At 40.6% G+C, this 21,539-nt stretch overlaps 1 pseudogene; it reads right to left on the bottom strand.

The window, feature by feature from the left end:
- Positions 1–1,110: 1,110 nt before the first annotated feature.
- Positions 1,111–20,764, bottom strand: LOC123453788 (annotated as a pseudogene).
- Positions 20,765–21,539: the final 775 nt, after the last annotated feature.

The raw sequence follows: 21,539 nt of genomic DNA, 5'->3' as shown, positions 1-21,539 counted from the left end.
TGGCCTTCTGGACCTTTACAGTTATTTTTATAAAGTTATTTTTGGTTTTTCAAGGTATGGTCTCACTGTAGCTCAGGCTGACCTGGAATTCAGGAATTCACTATGTAGTCTCAGGGTGGCCTCAAACTCCCAATGATCCTCCTACCTCTGCCTCCCAAGTGCTGGGATTAAAGGCATGCGCCACCACATCTGGCATTCATTTTGTTGTTTTGACCATATTCCTTTCTCTTCTTTTTTGTTAAAAATACTTTTATTGGGCTGGAGAGATGGCTTAGCAGTTAAGGTATTTCCTTGAAAAGCCAGGTTCAACTCTCCAGGACCCATGTAAGCCAGATGTACAAGGGGGTGCGTGCATCTGGAGTTTGTTTGCAGTGGCTGGAGGCCCTGCCATGCCCATTCTCTCTCTCTCTCTCTCTCTCTCCCTCCCTCCCTCCCTCCCTCCCTCAAATAAATAAATAAGTAGCTTTAAAAATAAGTTTATTTATTTATTTAGCTAGCTAGCTAGCTAGCTAGTTAGTTCAGAGAGACAGAGAGACAGAGAGACAGAGAGACAGAGAGACAGAGAGACAGAGAGACAGAGAGACAGAGAGACAGAGAGACAGAGAGACAGAGAGACAGAGAGACAGAGAGACAGAGAGACAGAGAGACAGAGAGACAGAGAATGGGTGCACCAGGGCCTCTAGCCCCTGCAAATGAACTCCAGACACATGCCCCACCTTGTGAATCTGGTTTATGAGGATCCTGGGGAATCGAACCTGAGTTCTTTGGCTTTGCAGGAAAATGCCATAACCACTAAGCCATCTCTCCAGCCCTCCATTATCTTTTTAATTAGTAAAACAGTGTTTCCCATATAGATTATCAAGTTGTTACATAATGAAAAGTGCTAAAGTAAAACAATACTTTTTTGTTTTGTTTTGTTTTGTTTTTCAAGGTAGAGTCTCACTCTAGCCCAGGCTGACCTAGAATTCACTATGTAGTCTCAGGGAGGCCTTGAACTCATGGCAATCCTCCTACCTCTGCCTCCCGTGTGCTGGGATTAAAGGTGTGTACCACCACACCTGGATCAATACTTCATTTTTAAAAGATATTTATACTTACTACAGACTAAAACTATTCAGGAGAGATTCCATCCAATTCAAGGATTTTATCTTTAGGTTTCTTAATTCTCTGATAAATGTCTCTTGAACCTGGACCACATGTCTGCAGTCACAAAAGAGCCTCAATATTCTGTAGTCGTTCTTCTGCAACCCGATTACCACAATCTCAAAGTGTGCTGCTAATTTACGAGGTCTAGCTTGTGGTCCGTATGTATTTACAACTCTGGAACTCTTTACAGGCCTTTTGAATCCAGGGTAAGGGGTAAAAACAGCATTAGTTTTTTCACAACTATTTTCTGGATTACAATCAATAACATTGCAAAATTCCCTGATGCTGTCTGCATTGATTTCAGCTCACTTTCTTCCAATAAATGCAGATATTAATCAATTTCTGATTTTCCAACCTTTATTTGAACTACTTCTGGATTTTTTTCAGGCTCTTTTTAAAGAGCAAAGCCATAGAAATCACAGGATAGGGGTTTTCAGAGGCAAGCAAGCGTGGTGACAGAAGCAGACCAGCTGTTACAGTTAAACTACTTCCCAGAACGTTATGAATACACAATCCTGGGAACCGTAACAAGGGAACAATTTGTGGCCCCAGCTCAGATACAGAAACTTAGAGAAACAGAAACATAACTTAGTCATTATATCAAAGTGGCTCTTGTTTTAAAATAGAGTTAGGTGGGTTTTTTCCCTCCCTTTTTTGTATCCCTGTTAAATCTTTATAGTTTTCTAAAATTTTTATTGTGTGTATTGGTTGATAATGTTTACTAAGAGCAAGTATTTTAGTAATTTCTATCTTTTGGGATACAAAATTAATAATATTCTGGAGAACACATGACCCAATTGTTAAGGCAAGTAAGAGAAGTAATAAAGGGCCCGCTGCAGCTTAGTAGTTAACCAAGTTAACCAAGGGACCAACTGAACAAAGACTGATACCAGTTATCTCTTTGGGATTTCTCCAGCTACTGACAGAGATAGGTTGAGCTTTTTAGCAGTTAACTCTTATAGTGACTTGACATTTTAAAAATCTTTTTAGTCATAATTTCTTATATTTAAACATGTACTTTTTTTTTTAAAAAACCAGGCACAGTGTATATCATGTTTATTTATTTTTTTATTTTATGTTGAATTTTTTTAAGCTTTTGTGTGCAGACTAGTCAGTTTCTGAGGACTAGAGCAGAGCAGTGGTCTCCTTGTCAGGGGCCTGTGTCCTCCAGTGCTTGACCTCTGGGTTCTGGGACCCTCTGGGTTCCTGGCAATCTGTTAGCTGCTACAATCAGCTAAGGGCAATGTCCTCTTGACCCTAGTGTGATGAATTTATATACCTTAGTTGATGGGTAGAGAGTCCCCTTGTGTTATAAATTTTGTTTTGTTTTTGTTTTTGTTTTGTTTTTCCAGGTAGGGTCTCACTCTGGTCCAGGCTGACCTGGAATTAACTCTGTCATCTCAGGGTGACCTTGAACTCATGGCGATCCTCCTACCTCCGCCTCCCGAGTGCTGGGATTAAAGGCGTGCGCCACCACGCCCGGCTCCTGTTGCAAATTTTATGGGAGTACCATCAATGGCAAGAGAATCTGATTTGCCTCTGTAAGTCTCAGCAAAGAGACACCTTCAAACACCCAGAATTATTTACATCAGCAAGTACAAATAGCTAGAATTTTAAATTGTTTTTACATGTCAGGATGGGGGTCTGAGATCTGTACTTCGTGATATATACCACCTTTTATAAGACATATCAAGGACAGATTGGACTAATACAAATTAGTAACTATCAGGTGAACATAACCAGTAAGGACAAGTTTTGGAGTTTTTATTTAAAGGCAACAATGGCTGACTAATCAAGGACAGGCAGAGGCAGAAAGCATGAGTTGTAGTTTAGTATTGTAAGTCAGCATAAGACAGGGGAGCCTATTAGTTTGTTTGTTTATATTGTAGTATTTTGTAGCTATATATCTTTTTATTGGGTGATTAAGACCATGTAGGCTGCCAAAATCAACTATCTGTATTTTGGAGGTCAATAATGGCATTGTAGGAGAGACTTTGAGGGCTCTGTAAGGAGTTTTATGACTCTTGACATTGTTATCTGTTAAGATAAGTCAAGGTTGTGTTGACCAAGTGGTCTTTTTTTCTTTTGGGAAGCCTGCAGAGCTGATTTTTTTTTTTTTTTTTCTGATGCGACTCTCCTGTTGTAGATACATCAACTTGGAATTCATCTCTGATCAAGAAGACAGGTGATGGGCTGGAAAGATGGCTTAGCAGTTAAGTTGCATGCCTGTGAAGCCTAAGGACCCAGGTTCAATTCTCCAGGTCCCATTAGCCAGATGCACATGGTGGCACATGTTTTTTCTGGAGTTTGTTTGCAGTGGCTAGAGGTCCTGGTGCACCCATTCTCTTTTTCTCTCTCTCTATTTCTGTCAACCTCAAATAAATAAAAATAAATCTTTTAAAAAAATGAAGACATGCCAGGCGTGGTGGCACACGCCTTTAATCCCAGCACTCGGGAGGCGGAGGTCGGAGGATCGCCATGAGTTCGAGGCCACCCTGAGACTACATAGTGATTTCCAGGTCAGCCTGGACTAGAGCGAAACTCTACCTCATAAAACCAAAAAAAAAAAAAAAAAAATGAAGACAGGTGACTTACCAAAGGCTAGAGATTAGCAAGTGTTTCATCATCTCCTGTGGCCATTTGACCTGGGAACAGGAACCAAAATATTGGTTATTCTTTTAACTCTGATGTTTTTAATTGACTTTAGCTTGCTTTTTTTTTTTTTGAGGTAGGGTTTCACTCTAGTCCAGGCTAACCTGAACTTCACTATGAAGCCTCAGAAATCCTCCCACCTCTGCCTCCCAAGTGCCAGGATTAAAGCATGTGCCACCACTCCCAGAAACTTTGGCTTTTTTTAATTTTTATTTTGTTTATTTATTTATTTGAGAGCGACAGAGAAAGAGACAGAGTGAGAGAAAGAGAAGGGGCACACCAGGGCTTCCAGCCACTGCAAATGAACTCCAGACGCATGCACCCCTTGTGCATCTGGCTAACATGGGTCCTGGGGAATCGAGCCTTGAACCAGGGTCCTTAGGCTTCACAAGCAAACGCTTAGCCACTAATCAATCCATCTCTCCAGCCCAACTTTGGCTTTATATAGGTTATTAATCACTCCTAGAGACTGTCCATATCTGATTTGCAAAACAGATTTAGTAAAAAAAGGTGTAGAACATATCTGGTTAGCAAAGCAGATCTAGAGAGAGAATGACACAGTAGTTTAAAATCATTCTGATTAGTATTTTAGTTGTCAGGTGATAGTGTAAGTTACATCTGGAACATAGAAAATATACATACTTTATCTTTTAAGTACCTGTCAGTTATAACAGGAAGAATATTTTAGCAGCCCCCAAAGTGATATTTTCTCAATTATTTTTATCAATAACTTTCAGCCAATTGATTTAATCAAGATATTGTATGTCACCAGGCATGGTCGCACATGCCTTTAATCCTGGCACTCAGGAGGCAGAGGTAGGAGGATTGCCGTGAGTTCAAGGCCACCCTGAGACTACAGAGTTAATTCCAGGTCAGCCTGGATCAGAGTGAGACCCTACCTTGAAAAACAAAAACAAACAAACAAACAAAAGATATTGTATGTCAGGAAAAGATAAGATAGACTAAAAACTTTGCATCTGTGTTTGAAAACAACTTTGAGTTGTCTGTATACTTATGTAGGTACTAATTGCTCCCCAAACTGGAAGCAAAATAACAGTTTAAGATTATTATTTGAGGGCAGGAAACATGTCCTAAGTATCAATATGTTTATAAGCAATAAACTTATTTAAATAACCCCTTGACTGAGATTGATTATATGTAGTTTAAGAATAAAGTCAAACCTGGTCATTGAGTTAAACTAGCCTGATTTTAATACACATTACAGACATTTTGACAGACACAAAATAATTTTTTTTGTTTTGTTTTTTCGAGGTAGGGTCTCACTCTGGTCCAGGCTAACCTGGAATTAACTCTGTAGTCTCAGGGTGGCCTTGAACTCACAGCGGTCCTCCTACCTCTGCCTCCCGAGTGCTGGGATTAAAGGCGTGCGCCACCACGCCCAGCCACAAAATCATTTTTAAATAATATCTTTACCATTGAACAATTTTATGGCTCAATTAAAGAAATATTTATTATTGTTATGTAAAACTTAGACAAACTATATTAACATTGTTTGTATACAGTAGGTTTTCCTAAGACATGGGAAGCTTTCTTAGTTTTCCTAAGAACAAAGTCACAATGTCCAAATCATCTGGCAAAACCAGCATAAACAAGACAAAAATCATTTTTAAACTACAGGGTTTTAGTCAGACATGGTGGTGTATGTTTTTATTTTTGTTTATTTTATTTTAAATATTTATCTATTTATTTTTGGTTTTCCAGGAAGGGTCTCACTCTAGCCCAGACTGACCTAGAATTCATTCTGTATTCTCAGGGTGGCCTTGAACTCACGATGATCCTCTTTCCTCTGCCTCTGTCTCTTAGTGCTAGGCTTAAAGGCATGTACCACCACACCTGGCTATTATTTATTTTATTATAGACAACTCCATAATTATAAACAATATACCATGGTGATTCCCTCCCTCCTCCACTTTCCCCTTTGAAACTCCATTTTCTATAGTATCCCTTCCCCTCTCAATCAGTGTCTCTTTTATTTTAGTTTTTGATTTTGTTTAGTTTTATTTCTTATTTGTTGAACTCATGGTGGTCCTCCTACCTCTGCTTCCCAAGTGCTGGGATTAAAGGCATGTGCCACCATGCCCGGCAAATCTGGATATCTATGTGTAGAAAGATGAGAATAGATCCTTGTCTTTTTCCATGCACAAGAATCAAATCCAAGTGGATTAAGGACCTTCATATCAGACCTGAAACTCTGAAACTGCTAGAGTAAAAGGTAGGGGAAACCCTTCAACATATTGGCATAGGTAATGACTTTCTGAAAATAACCCCAATTGCTCAGAAAATAAAACCACTAATCAACTACTAGGATCTCATGAAATTACAAAGCTTTTGTACAGCAAAGGACACTGTGAATAGACCAAAGAGGCAACCTACAGAATGGGAGAAAATCTTTGCCAGCTACACATCTGACAGAGGATTAATATCCAGAATATACAAAGAACTCAAAAAACAGAACAATAAGAAATCAAGCAACCCAATCAAAAAATGGGGGGCTGGAGAGATGGCTTAGCAGTTAAGCGCTTGCCTGTGAAGCCTAAGGGCCCGGTTCAAGGCTCGATTCCCCAGGACCCACGTTAGCCAGATGCACAAGGGGGCACACGCATCTGGAGTTCATTTGCCGTGGCTGAAAGCCCTGGTGTGCCCATTCTCCTCCTCTATCTCTCTCTCCTTCTCTCTGTCACTTTCAAAGAAATAAATAAAAATAAACAGAAAAAGGGCTATGGAACTAAATAGAGAGTTCTCACCAAAAGAAATACAGATGGCATATAAACGTCTAAAAAAGTGTTCTACATCCTTAGCCATCATGGAAATGCAAATTAAAACTATCTTGAGATTCCATCTCTCTCCCATCAGAAGGGCTACCATCAAGAAAACAAATGACAATAAATGTTGGCAAGGATTTGGTAAAAGGGGAAGCCTTATGCACTGTTGGAGGGAATGTAATCTGTGGACATAAGTGTGGAGATTCTTAAGACAGTTAAAAATATATTTGCCAAATGATGCAGCTATAGCACTCCTAGGCATACATCCTAATGACTCTTCTCACTGCCTTAGAGATACTTGCACAACCATGTTTATTGCTGCTCTATTCACAATAGCTAGGAAATGGAACCAGCCTAGATGTCCATCCACAGATGAATGGATAATAAAGATGTGGTACATCTACACAATGGAATTCTATTCAGCAATAAAGAAAAATGAAATTATAAAATCTGCAGGGAAATGGATGGATCAGGAAAGGATTATACTAAGTGAGGTAACAAAGGCCCAGAAAGCCAAATGTCACATGTTCTCTCACGTATGTGAATCCTAGCTACAAATGTATAGACCTGTGTGTGATCTGTAACCAATAATCAGTAGCAGAGGCCCATAAGCTAGAAAAAGGCTATAAGGGAGGGAGGAGAGGGAAGGTCTTAAGGGGATGATATTGTACATATGTAAGTAGAAGAGCACATTACAGGGAGGGGAAAGGCCTAAGTGAGGTCAGGGGAAGAGATTGTATAAAAGGGCAGGGGGGAGGGTCAATCAAAATTCAAGATATTCTGAATAAGACATAGGAAAATATATTTCTTAAATAATGGCACATCCAGAAGCCATAGATTGTTACTGGAAAATTTTCATTGCCTGGGATGGGATACCTTCCAGTGAGTTGTTGGCCAGGGAGGTTCCTGTTGCCTCCAAAACATTACAGGCCATTGCCAAGGCCCTTGGTTACCTGTGAGAAAGAGATGGTAAGACCCTATTGCTGAAGACTTCACATGCCTGAGAAGCAAAGTCACTGAGAAATCGAGTTGATGCTGGGCAGAAAACCTTCTCCCTCTAGCCCAGCCAACTGGAAGTGGAAAAAGCTACACTGTATGCAGTCTTATGGGAGACAGAAGTCATCAGTGGTGAAAATAGTGGACACCGGAAGTCTCAAAATTGGCCAGACAGGCCAAATGACTGAATGAGTGCAATAGTGGCATGTCTGCTCCGGGGGAAACCAACTGCTCTGTAATTGGACTGAAGGCACACTATATAGGAGGGAATATGTGCTTGGTACTGAAAACCTAATCAAAAGCCTATGGCAGGGGAGGTCATGAGCCTTAGGCATATAAAGCCTGCTCTTGTCTGAGTAACTGCTTATATTATTCTCACCAAGTTGCCCTGAAAACACTAAACTTAATGTGTATATATATATATATATATATATATATATATATATATGCTACTCTCACTTCTGGTTAGAGAAGTATCTCTCTTCCGATGGCAATGACCACTGGGATAACCCAAAAGGCAACATAGTGCTGAGAAGAAGGGACAGAGGAGTGTCCAGCACTGAAATATCTCACACCCTTCAAGGCTCAGGGACCATTACAGAAGAGGTGGCATAAAGAATGTAAGAGCCAAAGGAAGGGTACCATTCCTTACATACAACTGTCTGGACAGAATTTGGCCTCAATATCCAAGACCTCACAGTGCCTAGCAATACCATACAAGACACTCATAATAGGAGAAAAAAGATGATGACATCAAATTAAAAGAGAGACTAGTGGAGAGAGGGAGGGTATGTAACAGAGAGCAGAGTTATGAAGGAGAAAGTGGGGGAGGGGCGGAGAGGGAAATACCATTGTTTGTTGTCTGTAAGTATAGAAGTTGTCAATAAAAAATATATGTATATATATTTTAAAAAGAAAAAAATATTTTATTTATTTGAGAGTGACAGAGAGAGAAAGAGGGAGAGAGAGAGAGAGAGAGAATGGGTGCATCAGGGCCTCCAGTCACTGCAGATGAACTCCAGACGCGAATGCCACCTTGTGCATCTGGCTTAAGTGGGTCCTGGGGAATCGAGCTGTGAACTGGGGTTCTTAGGCTTCACAGGCAAGTGCTTAATTGCTAAGCCATCTCTCAAGCCCTGTTTTTTTTTAATATTTTATTTTATTTATTTGACAGAGAGAGAGAATGGGTGCACCAGGGCCTCGAGCCACTGCAAATGGTCTCCAGATGCATGCATCCCCTTGTGCATCTGGCCCATGTGGGTCCTGGGGAATCAAACCTGGGTCCTATGGCTTATTTTATTTTGATGTCATGACCTTTTCTTCCTATTATGATGGTCTTGTGTAGGTAGTGTCAGGAACTGGGAGGTCATGGATATCCAGGCCATTTTGTGTCTGGAGGAGCACATTGTAAAAAGTCCTACCCTTCCTTTGGCTCCTACATTCTTTCTGCCACCTCTTCCACAATGGACCCTGAGTCTTGGAAGGTGTGATAGAAATATTTCAGTGCTGAACACTTCTTTGTCACTTCTTCTCAGCACTATGGTGACTTTTGAGTCATCCCAAGGTCACTGCCATCTGAAAAGGGAAGGATCTCTAATCAAAAGTGAGAGTAGCATTAATGTATGGGTATGAACATTAAGAGAAGTGCTTACTGGGAAGTTTGGTGAGCATAGTATATACATTTAGCCAGATACTACCAAACATTACACCCCCTTAGGGTTCATGACTATCCCTGTTACAGGTTTTCAGTATCAGAGATGTATTCCCTCCCATGGAGTAGGCCTCCAGTCCAATTAGAGAGAGGTTGATTTCCCCATAACAGACGTGCTGCTATTGCACTCATGGGCTCATTTGGCTTGGCTAGCCAAATTTAAGGGTTGCAGTGTTCATTGTTATCTTCACTGGCGGTTTCTCTCTTTACCATTGAACGGCATGCAGAATAGCTTTTTCCAGCTTTCTGTCAGCTGGTGTGTGTTTTTATTTTTTTTATTTTATTTTCATTAGCATTTTCAATGATTATAAAAAAATAGCATGGTAATTCCCTCCCTCCCACCACACTTTCCCCTTTGAAATTTCATTCTCCATCATATTACCTCCCCATCACAAACATTGTACTTACATATATACAATACCAACCTATTAAGTACCCTCCTCCCTTCCTTTCTCTTCCCTTTATGTTTCCTATTTAACTTACTGGCCTCTGATACTAAGTATTTTCATTCTCATGCAAAACCCAATCATCTGTAGCTAGTATCCACATATGAGAGAGAACATGTGGTGCTTGGCTTTCTGGGCCTGCGTTACCTCACTTAGTATAATCCTTTCCAGATCCATCCATTTTTCTGCAAATTTCATAACTTCATTTTTCTTTACCGATGAGTAGAACTCCATTGTATAAATGTGCCACGTCTTTATTATCCACTCATCAGTTGAGGGACATCTAGGCTGGTTCCATTTCCCAGCTATTATAAATTGAGCAGCAATAAACATGGTTGAGCACGTACTTCTAATGAAATGAGATGAGTCCTTTGGATATATGCCTAGGAGTGCTATAGCTGGGTCATAGGGTAGATCAATCTTTAGCTGTTTTAACCTATACTACAGAGCCATAGTAACAAAAACAGTGTGGTACTGGCACAAAAATGCATGTAGATCAGTGGAACAGAATAGAGGACCCAGATGTAAGCCCAAGTAGCATTCTCAATTCAGGAATGAAATAAATTGTGACTTGAAGAGTTTCTTCTTTTCAGTTCTTCTTTCAAAAGAGTACATTTCTACCATTCAGTCTTTCTGGGGTTGGGGTCACCTTAGGCATTTTCAAGGATTTTTGGAATTCCAAATGAATTTTTGGATTGTTTTTTTCTATTTCCATGAAGAATGCCTTTGGAATTTTGATGGGGATATCATTAAATGTGTAGATTGCTTTTGGTAAGATTGCCATTTTCACAATATTGATTCTTCCAATCCAGGAACAGGGGATGTTTCTCCACTTTCTAGTGGCTTCTGCACTTTCTCACTTGAGTGTTTTAAAGTTCTCATTGTAGAGATTATTTACTTCCTTGGTTAGGTTTATTCCAAGGTACTTTATTTTTTTGATGCAATTGTGAATGGGAGTGATTATCTGATTTCATCCTCTGAGTGTTTGCTGTTAGCATATATGAAGGCTACTGATTTCTGTGTATTTATTTTGTATCCTGCTACATGGCTGTAGGTTTTGATCAGCTCTAACAATTTGCTAGTAGAGTTTTTAGGTTCTTTTATGTATAGAATCATGTCATCTGCAAATAATGATAACTTGATCTCTTCCTTTCCAATTTGTATCCCTTTTATGTGTGTCTCTTGCCTTATTGCTATGGCTATGACTTCCAGAACTTTATTAAGTAAAAATGGGGGCAGTGGACACCCTTGTCTTGTTCCTGATTTTAGTGGAAAAGCTTCCAGTTTTTCCCCATTAAGTAATATGTTGGCTGTAGGCTTGTCATAAATAGCTTTTATTATATTGAGGTATGTTCCTTCTATTCCCAGTCTCTGTAGGACTTTTATCATGAAGGGATGTTGGATATTGTCAAATGCTTTCTCTGCGTCCAATGAGATGATCATGTGATTTTTGTTCTTCAACCCGTTTATATAATGTATTACATTTATAGATTTGCATATATTGAACCATCCCTGCATCTCTGGGATAAAGCCTACTTGGTCAGGGTGAATGATATTTTTGATATACTCTTGTATTCTGTTTGCCAATATTTTGGTGAGAATTTTTGCATTTATGTTCATGAGGGAGATTGGTCTGTAATTTTCGTTTTTTGTTCTATCTTTGCCTGGTTTTGGTATCAGGGTGATGCTGGCCTCATAGAAGGAGTTTGGTAGAATTCCTTCTTTTTCTATTTCCTGGAAAAGCTTAAGAAGCAATGGTGCTAGCTCTTCCTTAAAGGTCTGGTAAAATTCAGCAGTGAATACATCTGGGCCGGGGCTTTTTTTTAGTTGGGAGATTATTGATAACTGTTCCGATCTCCATGTTTGTTATAGGTCTATTTAAGTGATTAATCTCATTTTGATTTAATTTAGGTAGGTCATATAAATGAAGGAAATCATCCATTTCTTTCAGATTTTCATACTTTGTGGAGTATATGCTTTTACAGTATGTCCCTATGTTTTTTTGAATTTCTCTGGAATCTGTTGTGATGTTACCTTGTTCATCTCTGATTTTATTAATTTGTGTCTCTTCTCTCCTTCTTTTGGTCAGATTTGCTAAGGGTTTATCAATCTTGTTTATCCTTTCAAAGAACCAACTCTTTGTTTCATTAATTCCGTGGATTGTTTGTTTTGTTTCTATTTCATTTATTTCTGCCCTAATCTTTATTATTTCTTCCTGCCTACTGATTTTTGGTTTGCCTTGTTCTTCTTTTTCCAAGGCTTGAAGGTGAAGCATTAGGTCGTTTACTTGTGATCTTTCTAATTTCTTAATATAGGCCCTTAAGGCTATAAATTTACCTCTTAGAACTGCCTTCATTGTGTCCCAGAGATTTTGATATTTGTGTTCTCATTATCGTTTGACTCTATAAATTTTTTGATTTCCTTCTTGATTTCTTCATTGACCCATTCATCATTTAGTAGTGTATTGTTTAGTTTCCATGATTTTGTGTATGCTCTATAGCCTTTCTTGCTACTGATTTGTAGTTTAATTCCATTGTGGTCAAATAGAATGCAAGGAATTATTTCAATTTTCCTGTATTTGTTAAGATTTGCTTTGTGCCCTAATATACGGTCTATTTTAGAGAATGCTCCATGTGCTGCTGAAAAGAATGTATATTCTGCAGCCTTTGGATGAAATGTTCTGTATATATCTGTTAGGTCCATTCCTTCTATGACCTCATTTAGTCCAGATGCCTCTCTGTTTATTTTTTCCCAGGATGACCTGTCAATTGATGAGAGTGGGGTGTTAATGTCTCCCACCACCAGTGTGTTTGGTGTTATCTGTGACCTTACTTCTAATAGTGTTTGTTTGACGAATTTGGGAGCCCCCATGTTAGGTGCATATATGTTTAGGATTGTAATGTCCTCCTGTTGGAGTGTGCCCTTAATCAATATAAAGTGACCTTCCTTATCTTTCTTGACTAACGTTGGACTAAAGTTTACCTTGTCAGATATTAGGATAGCAAGCCCTGCTTGTTTTCTAGGTCCATTTGCTTGAAACACCGTCTTCCAACCTTTCACCCTAAGATCATGTCTATCCTTTGTAGAAAGGTGAGTTTCTTGGAGACAACAAATTGTAGGATCCTGCTTTTTAACCCAGTCTGCAAACCTATGTCTTTTTGTTGGGGCATTGAAGCCATTGATATTAAGAGATATTATTGAAAGGTGTGTATTTATGTTGCCATTTTTGTGTGTGTGTGTGTGGTTCTGTTTCTACCTGTGCTCTCTTGTGTTAAGTAGTATTTGAGTATTGCTTGTTTTTTCTAGGTTCTTTATATGTGTGCTTTTCATTGTCTTCAACATGGAGGATTCTATCAAGTATTTTCTGTAGAGCTGGTTTTGTCTTCAAATACTCCTTTAACCTTCTTTTGTCGTGGAATGTCCTTATTTCTCCGTCAATTTGAATGGATAACTTTGCAGGATACAGTAACCTTGGTTGACAGTTGTTATCTTTCAGAACTTGGAATATATCACTCCAACCCCTCTGGCTTTTAAAGTTTGTGTTGAATAATCTGCTGTAATCCTGATGGGCTTGCTTTTGTAGGTAACTTGATTTTTCTCTCTAACTGCTTTCAATATTTTTTCTTTGGTTAGTGTGTTTGGAAGTTTGGTTATAATATGTCGAGGAGAGGTTCTTTCCAGGTTTTGTCTGGCTGGGGTTCTAAAGGCTTCCTGTATCTGCATTGGCACCTCTTTCCCAATTTGGGGGAAGTTTTCTTCTATGATTTTGTTGAAGATGCCTACTATGCCTTTGGAGTGGAATTCTTCTCCTTCTACTATGCCCTGAATTCTTATATTTGATCTTTTCATAGTGTCCCGAATATCTTGAAATTCCCACTCATACTGTTCTTTTTTTTTCTGGGAAAAAGTTTTATTTCAGCTTGCATGCTTGAGGGGGAAGCTCCATGATGGTAGGGAAAAAGAGCAGAGGGGGAACATCACCCCTTGGCCAACATAAGGTGTACAACAGGGACAGGAGATTGTGCCAAACACTGGCATGGAAAAACTGGCTATACTACCCATAAGCCCGCCCCCAACAATACACTCCCTCCAGGAGGAATTACTTCCTAAATCTCCCTGAGCTGGGAACCTAGCATTCAGAACACCTAAGTTTATGGGGGACACCTGAATCCAACCACCACACACGGTCATTATTAAAGACTTCTTTGCAGTATATGAAAACCCAAGTAGCAATCATTGAAGTTAGGTGGCATTTAGGCATTCAGTTACTCTTGGTTGCAGCATGAGAAACCATATCATTCACTGGCTTTTGAGTCTGAAAGGACTAGGGTTAAAAACTTAGCTTTAGCCAAGTATCGTGTTACACACCTTTAATCCAAGAATTTGGTGGGCAGAGGTAGAAGGATCATTGAGTTTGAGGCCAGCATGAGACTACACAGTGAATTTCAGGTCGGCCTGGGCTAAAGTGAAACCCTACCATGAAAAAAACAAAAACCAACCCATCAAACAAAAAACTCAGCTTTAGCTGGACATGGCGGCACATGCCTTTAATACCAGCACTCAGGAAGCAGCCACTCATACTTTGCTATAGTTTTGTCTTTCTCTTTGTTGGACTGTATTAGATCTGCCACCTGGTCTTCTAGCTTAGATATTCTGACCTCTTTTTCATCCATTCTACTGGTGAGATTTTCTACAGAGTTTTTTATTTCATTAACTGTGTTCTTCATTGCTAGTAATTCTGATTGGTTTTTCTTTATTATTTCTATTTCCTTATTTATATCTTGTATTGCCTTCTTTATTTCATGAAATTAGTATCCTGCATCTTCTTAGATTCCTTTGATTTCCTCTTTAAGTTCCTCTTTGACTCCTTTGATTTTTTCTCTGACTTCTTTGAACATATTTACAATCATTCTTTTGAAATCTTTCTCAGGCATTTCCTCTAACTCATTCTCATTGGAGGTCATTTCTGGTGCATTAATACTTTTAGGTGGATTTATATAGTCTTGCTTTTTAGTGTTTCTTGTGTTATAATGTATATATTTTTGCATCTTGGATTAAGTTATTGCTTGGATTTTCTAGCTAGCTGGGTATTCTTAGCTGTATCAATTGATTTGATGTTATATATTTTCAGGGTAGGAGCTTAAGGTGTTAGGTGTGGCTCTTAAGACTCTCAGAGTATCTACAAAGGTGTTCCTAGGAGTTGAGTTTCCCTGCTATGGGAGTATTCAAGTAGGCTGAGTGGAATAAAATACAGGTAGATTCTAAAAGTTAACTAAACACTGTACACATTCAATCAGCAACAGCACCAAGTATGTATGCCAGAGTAGTTATTATAACAACCAAATCCTCTATCAACATAGAGGTTAAGATTTCTGGTCTGTTGAGGGATCCAAGTCAGCTTGTGACCAAGTGAGACCCTTCCCTGGTGCAATCCCAGTTACCTTGGATGTTTTTGGTCTGAGTCAAGTTGCTGCCTGGTCGTCAGGCTGCTGTTCTGATTTCTGGAGCTGGGCGCTGGCTTTTCCTGCAGGGCAAGCTGAGCCTGGCAACTGTGGCCCTGCAGATCAGCACCCCCACTGCTGGAACTCTGCTGCTAAAGGTGCCTCTGCTTGATTTATCAGCAGCTGAAACTCTGCTGCTGGGCCCACTGCTGCTGCTGCCTCTGCTGCTGCTGCTGTAGCTGCCACTTCTGGAGCCACCACTGCTGCTGAAGCTGCTGCTGCTGGGTCCACTGCTGCTGCTCCCCCTGAAGCTGCTGCTGCTGCTCCTGGGTCTGCTGCTGCTGGGGCCACTGTTACCAGTGCCAGAGCCACTGATGTTGCTGCCGAACTCTGCTTCTGCTTGGGTCCCGCAGTCGGCCCAAGTTGGCGTAGCCAGGTCCCGGGCCGCTGCTCTGTTCACTGGAGCTGGGCTCAGGTGGTGGGGGAGGGGAGGGAGCCACGGCTGCTCTGGTTCTCTCACTGTTCCACATGTTCTTCTACCTCGCGGTCTGCTCCTCCGTTGCTCGCTGCCGCTCTCCCTTCACGTGTCCTGAGAGCACGGTGTGAGGGAAAGCTCCCACACCTGGCTTTTCCTGTGGCTGGAGCCGAGCCTGGCGGCTTTCTGGTGCACCGTGGCCACAGTTGGCGGAGCTGCTGGGGCCACTTTTGCCAGCTTGTGCGGGCTCTGGATGCTCTGGATCTCTCCTACTTCTCCGCCGCCGCTTCAATTTCCTACACACCTCACTTTTTAGTAAAAGTGTGTATTTTGCTGAGTTTTTTTGGTATTTTTCCCCCCAGGCTGCTTTGGTGTGGTACCTACGCCACCATCTTAACCGGAAGTCCAGTTCACTTTTATTTATTTATTTGAGTGTGACAGAGAGCGAGAAAGAGACACACACAGAGAGAGAGAGAAGGAGAGAGAGAGAGAATGGGCGCGCCAGGGCTTCCAGCCACTGCAAACGAACTCCAGACGCGTGCACCCCCTTGTGCATCTGGCTAACATAGGTCCTGGGGAATCGAGCCTCCAACCAGGGTCCTTAGGCTTCACAGGGAAGCGCTTAACCACTAAGCCATCTCTCCAGCCCATCATTTTATAACTTTTTAAGAGTAGGAGAATCTTGCAATTTTTTTGTCTATGATTTTAATTACTTGCAGTGTTTCTTCTGGGGGACACCCAACAGTAAAAGTTGGCCATGCAGTCTTGGACAGTGGGCTTGGTGGAGGACATCCCCCAGAGTGAATTCTCCACTATGTTGGTGCTGTAGAACAGACACAAAGGCAAAACCTTATCATTCTGCAGCCTTAGGACTGTGAGCCACACACACACTCATATATGTACACATTTATTCTAAGAGATTACTTTTTTTTGTTTTTTGTTTTTTCAAGGTAGGGTCTCACTCTAGCCCAAGCTGACCTGGAATTCACTATGTAGTCTCAGGGTGGCCTCAAACTCATGGTGATGGTGATCCTCCTATTTTTGCCTCCCAAGTGCTGGGATTAAAGGTGTGTGCCACCACACCCGGCCTCTAAGAGTACTTTTTATATAGACTCCAGACACATTTTTTTCTTGCACATTTATTCATTCATTCATTCATTTATTCAGATGCTATGTGGTCCCATTTTAAATTTTTATTTTATTTATAACTCCAGAGACCAAAACCAAACCTCTAAATTACTTCGAGTATAATTTCAGATTTTATATTCAGGATTTTCCAAACCACCATTTGATTAGTCTCAACTCCAATTTTTAATTTACTTGAGGTTGGCAGGGTGTCCAAGTTGCCCATGGACAATCTGTGACTTGATATGCAGTTCCTAAGAGGATCCAAAACTGTTATGCACAAAAGGACAAAACAAACACTAAACAGAAGGACAAGACACAAAAGAACAAATGAAAGACAAAGGAAAGACAACAATTGAATGATATATGGGCTCAAAAACCAGAACCAAGTAGACAATGTGACATCATGCTATTGCCTAGAACCAGTACCAAGTGGGCAATGCAGGCTCCCCAGTTGTCCTGAACCAGGTGGACAGTGCAATGACTTGCAATTGCCCTGGACAGGAGTGTGCCTGTGCCTCATTAGACACCTCTCTGTCCCCAGAAAAAATCCCACCAGAACCAGAAGTCATAGAAGGAAACACCTTACTATGACTTAGTCCTTGGAGGCCTCCCTAGACCAGTGCTTCCTGGTTTTATTTTTCTGTGTGGCCATTTATCTTGGCTGCCTGTGGAACAGAAGAGGTGTCCCAGGGCCTTGGAACATCTTCATGGTGCGCACCCCTGGAAGCAACACTTCAGTCTTGGAGGCTCAGAGAGAAGGGTCCGGCTTTTGAATTTGGGTAGGGGGTCTCTACTCCATTATGTTAACCCAGAGCTTGCAAGAATAAAGACCACTGACCATAAATTATGGCTAAATTGAAGCAAGGTTTTTTTTTGTTGTTTTAACAGATTGTTTTTTCTCAATTTTATTAACATTTCCCATGATTATAAAAAAAATCCCATGATAACACCCTCCTCCCCCCCCCACTTTCCCCTTTAAAATTTCATTCTCCATCATATCCCCTCCACATCTCAATCATTCAACTTACATATATACAATACCAACCTATTAAGTACCCTCCTCCCTTCCTTTCTCTTCCCTTTATATTTCCTTTTTAACTTACTGGCCTCTGCTACTGAGTGTTTTCCTTCTCACGCAGAAACCCAATCATCTGTAGCTAGGATCCACATATGAGGGAGAACATGTGGTACTTGGCTTTCTGGGCCTGTGTTACCTCACTTAGTATAATACTTTCCAGGTCCATCCATTTTTCTGCAAATTTCATAGCTTCATTTGTCTTTACCACTGAGTAGAACTCCATTGTATAAATGTGCCATATCTTCATTATCCACTCATCAGTTGAGGGACATCTAGGCTGGTTCCATTTCCCAGCTATTATGAGTTGAGCAGCAATAAACATGGTTGAGCATGTACTTCTAAGGACATGAGATGTGTCCTTAGGATATATGCCTAGGAGTGCTATAGCTGGATCATATGGTAGATCAATCTTCAGCTGTTTTAGAAACCTCCACACTGATTTCCACAATGGCTGGACCAGATTGCATTCCCAACAACAGTGTAGAAGGGTTCCTCTTTTTCTACATCCCCGCCAACATTTATGATCATTTGTTTTCATGATGGTGGCCAATCTGACAGGAGTGAGATGGAATCTCAATGTAGTTTTAATCTACATTTCCCTGATTACTAGTGACGTAGAACATTTTTTTTAGATGCTTATATGTCATTCGTATTGCTTCCTTTGAGAATGCTCTGTTTAGCTCCATAGCCCATTTTTTGATTGGCTTGTTTGATTCCTTATTAGTTAACTTTTTAAGTTCTTTATATATCCCAGATATTAATCCTCTATCAGATATATAGCTGGCGAAGATTTTTTTCCCATTCTGTAGGTTGCCTCTTTGCTTTATTCACAGTGTCCTTTGCAGTGCAAAATCTTTGTAATTTCATGAGGTCCCAGTGATTAATCTGTGGTTTTATTGCCTGAGCAATTGGGGCTGTATTCAGAAAATCTTTGCCAAGCCAAAACCAATATGTTTCCCCTACTTTTTCCTCTAGCATTTTTAGAGTTTCTGGTCTGATGTTAAGGTCTTTAATCCATTTGGACTTAATTCCTGTGCATGGAGGGATAGAAGGATCTATTTCCATCCTTCTACAGATACATATCCAGTTTTCCCAATACCATTTGCTGAAGAGGCTGTCTCTTCTCCAATGAGTATTTTCGGCAATTTTATCGAATATCAGGTGGCTATAGCTACTTGGGCTTACATCTGGGTCCTCTATTCTGTTCCACTGATCTACATGTCTGCTTTTGTGCCAGTACCACACTGTTTTTGTTACTATGGCTCTGTAGTATAGGTTAAAATCAGGTATGGTGATACCACCAGCCTCATTTTTGTTGCTCAGTATTATTTTAGATATTTGAGTTTTTTTGTGATTTCAAATGAATTTTTGGATTGTTTTTTCTATTTCCATGAAGAATGCCTTTGGAATTTTGATGAGGATTGCATTAAATGTGTAGATTACTTTTGGTAAGATTGCCATTTTCACAATATTGATTCTTCCAATCCAGGAACAAGGGATGTTTTTCCACTTCCTAGTGTCTTCCACAATTTCTCGCTTGAGTGTTTTAAAGTTCTCATTGTAGAGATTCTTTATTTCCTTGGTTAAGTTTATTCCCAGGTACTTTATTTATTTATTTATTTATTTTTGATGCAATTGTGAATGGGAGTGATTCTCTGATTTTATCCTCTGTGTGTTTGTTGTTAGCATATATGAAGGCTACTGATTTCCATGTATTTATTTTGTATCCTGCTGAAGCCAGTTTTTAATTGTGTACAACAGAGCCAGTCCAGCAGCTGCCTCCCTAAGGCAGGGTGCAGAGAGCAGCCCCAGTCAGCTTCTCAGGCTCTTTTTTTTTTTTTTTTAATTTTTATTCATTTATTTGAGCACAACAGACAGAAAGAGAAGAGGGAGGGGGAGAAAGAGAGAGAGAGAGAGAGGGAGAGGAGAGTGGGCGCGCCAGGGCCTCCAGCCACTGCAAAGGAACTCCAGATGCATGCACCCCCTTGTGCATCTGGCTAACGTGTATCCTGGGGAATAATGCCTTGAACCAGGGTCCTTAAGCTTCACAGGCAAGTGCTTAACCGCTAAGCCATCTCTCCAGCCCCTCTGGCTCTTTTTGTAGGGTGAAACCATAGAAATCACAGGATGGGGGTTTTCACAGATAAGCAAGCAGTGATAGAAGCAGACCAGCCTTTTCAGTTAAACTACTTCCCAGAACGGTGTGAATACACAATGCTGGGAACAGGAACCAGGGAACAACTTGTGGCTCCACCTCAGACATAGAACTTAGAGAAACAGAAACTTAACCTAGTCATTAGATCAAAATGGCTGTTGTTAAATGGTTAAATGGAGTCAGGTTGGTCCTTTATTTTTTCACAACTATTTTCTGTTTTGTTTGTTTGTTTGTTTGTTTTTCGAGGTAGGGTCTCACTCTAGCCCAGGCTGACCTGGAATTCACTATGGAGTCTCAGGGTGGCCTCGAACTCACAGTGATCCTCCTACCTCTGCCTCCCAAGTGCTGGGATTAAAGGCAAGTGCCACCACGCCCAGCTTTATCTCTAGTTTTCTTATGTCCTCAACAGCAGTTGAATTCTCTTTCATCAAAGGATGGTTTTACTTAAAAGGCTCTAAATATAAAATGAGTTACTCAAGTGCACTAAACAGTAATGCAGGCTGCAATGTTGAGATGCTTTGGAGCTTGTTCTAATTGATTGTAATTTTCACCACATCGTCTTTGAGATTAAGCTTCAAAGAAGCAAACCAGCAACCTCACAAAAGTTACACTATTAAGCTGCATGTCTGCCTGGCCAGGGTGTGCAGAGAGAATAATTTCACAGCAGACCTCTCAGGAGAAGTGTTGGCTAGAGACTCACTCCAGGCTCTTGTCACCAATGCTTGAGGGGCCAAGCTCTGTGGCAGTAGCCATGACACCTTCTCAGCTGCCCCAGTACCACCAAGGTACACTCACAGCCCTGGCCCTTCCCTCTTCTGCTTGTACCTTTATAGTTCTGTCCCTTTACATCAGAGGGTCCTATAACAAACTAACACCACCTATCTGGGTCCCTTTTGATTGTTCTCCAGGGCCTAAAAGTCAAGAAGAATAGAAATTCCACCCCCCCCCCACACACACACATTTTTTTTCTCTTCATCCCAATTCACTTGAAGATGTCAAAATTGAACCTGGCATCCATCTCCCAAAGAGAATTTGGGGGTCTCTTTCCATTGACGTTAGACTTCCATGTCATTAAAATACAAATCCAATTTCCTTTGTTCCTGGTAACATTGAAAAGGAAAAATCCACTGCCTTCTGACTAGAGGTTTGGTTCTGAATAGGATATAGAATATATAATGTGTACTAACAAATTGAAAGGGTTGTAAAAGTTGTTGTGGTAGTTTGAATGGACATCCCCCAATAGAGTCAGGAGTTTTATTCAAGCTTGTAACATGGCTGGAGGAGGTGTTACTGGGGGTGGATCTGAATTCCAGTCTAAGATATGCAATGTGCCTGAGCTCTGCCATTAGTGGGTCCCTGAAGTTTGCTTGCTTGTTTATTGGTGATGGCTCTTCTCTCTCTTGGTGTGGGCCTGTGAAAGGGGAACCAGCTTCTTCCACCATTATAGAACTTCCCCTGAAACTGTAAGCTTCAAATAAATTCCCTTTCTTTCATAACTCTTTTGGATGTTCATCCCAGCCACATGAGG

This window comes from Jaculus jaculus, chromosome 12 (assembly GCF_020740685.1).
Source record: "Jaculus jaculus isolate mJacJac1 chromosome 12, mJacJac1.mat.Y.cur, whole genome shotgun sequence".
In the NCBI taxonomy this organism is placed as follows: Eukaryota; Metazoa; Chordata; class Mammalia; order Rodentia; family Dipodidae; genus Jaculus; species Jaculus jaculus.
The sequence above is the reverse complement of the archived record's forward strand: the minus strand, read 5'-3'. Positions and strand labels throughout refer to the sequence as shown.